Raw genomic sequence first — 2,933 nt, forward strand, 5'->3', positions numbered from 1 at the left:
CGGCCTGAAATGCAGTCGTGAGTTGAGGACTCCCTGTAGATAAAACAGGATACAAATCAAGGGCGCTACTCAGAAATCAACACAACGGCCCTTTCCATTTGGGTTAGTTGTTATATTCGCTTTGGTGTTGGTTTTGGCTCACCGTGGCCTGTTATTATGTTCATTTTATTGTTTTTATTAAAATAAACAGCCTAAATTTTCAAGCTGTTTAACTGGCTGCAGTGGAATGGCTGTATTCCATACTCCTCAAGGTGAGGTGAGGATAGTCTGTTGATTTAGCTAAGTGTTTCTCAAGCACAGTTGCATTAAGAGGGGTGGGCTTCAACTCCCATAATCCCCCAGCCGACATCCTTTACGATGGGTGGGCTTCAACTCCCATAATCCCCCAGCTGACATCCTTTAAGATGGGTGGGCTTCAACTCCCAGAATCCCCCAGCCGACATCCTTTACGATGGGTGGGCTTCAACTCCCCGAATGCCCCAGCCTGCTTTATGATGGGTGCACTTNGGTTACTAAAACGGCTGGCATCTTGGTTTCCTGACCCTCCCCTGGGGTGCAAATATGGATATCCCGGCTGGATCACTTGCTGGCCCTGATAGCTCAAGATCTGATGGGCAGGAAGCAGAGAACAACACTGTTGAATCGAAAAGAACAAAAGAGAGAGAGAGAGGTTTCTGATTGGCTTAAGGAGAAATGAGATCTGTTTGCTGTATTTTTGCAGACTGCCCAAATTGAATCCTTCAGTTTGATCTGGAAATAGGACCAACCCGCCCTCCTTTCCTTTTTGGGCCAGTCTGCAAATATCGTCGTGCCGTCCTCCCAAACATAAAGTTTGTTTATTTTAATTATTAGTTTGGGTTCGTTTTTTCTCTCTCGACCTTGCAAAATCCAATAAAGTAATCTTAAGCGCAGCAACCGGAATTAGGCTGTTAATTAATTAATCTAATTAATTTTCCCAATGAACTAGCCTCGGGAAAGGCAATTTATTAGGACGATGTCTTGAAAAAGTGTATATGGGTGGTCCTCCATTTACGAAAAAGGGAACGTAGGACTCAGCCATATGACTGAATTTTGGTGACTTGGCACTGCAGGCATGTTTACGGCAGTGGTCACGTTCTGTGCCGGTTTTGCCAAAAACTGGCACACACTTATGCATTTTGGAAAAAGCACATCCCTAGTCATCCATTGGTTGACTTAATGACCGCCATAAGAAAGGTTTTAAAATCAGGTTGGTTCGGCAGCCTGCAAGTTACCAATAAGATCAATGAATAGATATTAATTATGATATAATTGTTCCCTGGATTCTTGGTTATAAAACTCCTGTTTTATAAAAAATAATATCCATTAAATGGCAGTGGTGTAACCAACTTTAAGAAGGGTCCATCTTTAAGATGTGAGTTTCAAAGCTTGAACAGGGTTTCTCAAGCTTGGCAACTTTACGTTGGGTGGGAATCAACTCCCAGAATTCCCCAGCTACTGAGTCAGTATTTGAGAATTGCATGCTGGCTAGGGAATTCTGGGAGTTGAAGTCCACCCCTCTTAAAGCACGTTGGCTGGGGAATTCTGGGAGTTGAAGTCCACCCCGTCTTAAAGCTGCTAAAGTTGAGAAGCATTGGAATACGCATTGAATCTGGATGACCTCAGCACACTCACCACACTGTCCAAATTCGTGGGATCAGCATTCATCTGTGTCCACTCAATATCCAAATCATTGGGGCCATCGTCTTGGGGTTCCAGCTCAAATGGACACCCCAACTTTACCGACTCCCCCTTGGCCAGGTAGAGGATTTCTCGGCCTTTGGCCTTGATCTTCACAGCAGGTGACAGAGCTGGTCGGCAGAACAAGGAGAGACGTGTCTTAGCTTGGTTGCCCAGCTGGAGAATAACTTGCTGCATAAAATATTTTAGAGAATTTCCCCAAAAAAAATTCTAGCAGAGGAATGATTGCTTACACTTAGAAAGCTCCTGTCCTTTCCTCTTTTTCTTTCTTTCTTTCTCTCTCTCCTACCCACCCTCCCTCTTTCTTTCTCTTTCTTTTTTCTTTCTTTTTCTCTCTCCTTTCCTACTTTCTTTCTTTCTTTTTCTCTCTCCTTTCCTACCTTTTCTTTCTTTTTCTCTCTCTCCTTTCCTACCCATCTTTCCTTCCTTCCTTCCTTCTTTCCTTCCTTCCTTCCTTCTTTCCTTCCTTCCTTCTTTCTTTCTTTCTTTCTTTTTCTCTCTCTCCTTTCCTACCCATCTTTCCTTCCTTCCTTCCTTCCTTCCTTCCTTCCTTCCTTCCTTCTCTTTCTTTCTTTCTTTCTTTCTTTCTTTCTTTCTTTCTTTCTTTCTTTCTTTCTTCACTTTTGGCTTTCCTCTCCCTATCTTTCCCCCTTTTCTCTCTTTCCTGTCATCGTTATAGGTTTTGCTTCATTTTCTCTCTCTCTCGCCTTTACAAAACCAAACCAAGTCATCTTAAAAAAAAAGAAAGAAAGAAAGAAAGAAAGAGGACTAGAAACTTGGCTGCCTTTCTCTTTGCAAAGCATGCCCCTCCCCCCGGTTCAGAGGCACCCCCCTTTTCCCATCTCCAGCTTCTTTCCAAACATCTCCCGAGGCAGGGAAAAGCCACCCGGGATGGGATGCCCGCTGCTGCTTGCCGAGAACGGACGATGCCAGCCTTACCCGGCGCCAGGCAGAGGAGGAAGAACCTCAGGGCTTGAATTCCAGTCATGCTCCCCGCGGGACTTGGCAGGCTGGGGAGAGAGTGTCGTCCTGCCAGACTGGGGAGAAGCTGGAGGAGCCGGGCTTTTCATGCCGCGGGGCCTGGCCCCCGCCCTGCCCCTTTGGATGCCTTTGGGGTGAATTGAGGAGCCACTAGGCCACTCCCCACGCGTGAACTGGCACAGCCACCGCCCGCTCGCCCTTCCAGTCACGTTCTTACTCAGCCCTCGAAGGAC

Source organism: Protobothrops mucrosquamatus, unplaced genomic scaffold (genome assembly GCF_001527695.2).
Source record: "Protobothrops mucrosquamatus isolate PMUCROS unplaced genomic scaffold, P.Mucros_1.0 scaffold1928, whole genome shotgun sequence".
Classification (NCBI taxonomy): domain Eukaryota; kingdom Metazoa; phylum Chordata; class Lepidosauria; order Squamata; family Viperidae; genus Protobothrops; species Protobothrops mucrosquamatus.